Source organism: Penaeus monodon, chromosome 28 (genome assembly GCF_015228065.2).
Source record: "Penaeus monodon isolate SGIC_2016 chromosome 28, NSTDA_Pmon_1, whole genome shotgun sequence".
Classification (NCBI taxonomy): Eukaryota; Metazoa; Arthropoda; class Malacostraca; order Decapoda; family Penaeidae; genus Penaeus; species Penaeus monodon.
Window position 1 is genome coordinate 307,903 of NC_051413.1, and position 295 is coordinate 308,197.

The window sequence follows — 295 nt, forward strand, 5'->3', positions numbered from 1 at the left end:
TACTTGTGTTATCATATTCTATTGATAACTAATAAAAATTCAAATCTACTCCTGTTTCATATCTTTTTATTATTTACATATCTGTTTTCTCATATAATATTGCTATGCGATGTTTTGCCATTCAAATATGCATTGTACGTAAGCGTTACACACAGAAAATTAAACGAGATACAAACTAACCATGATAATTAACACAACTTGAAAATATAGGCTTCTGTGTCTCCACTTGCATGAAATTTTACCGCAAGCACAAATCACACACACACAAATAAGTACTAATCACCCCGTAATGCCA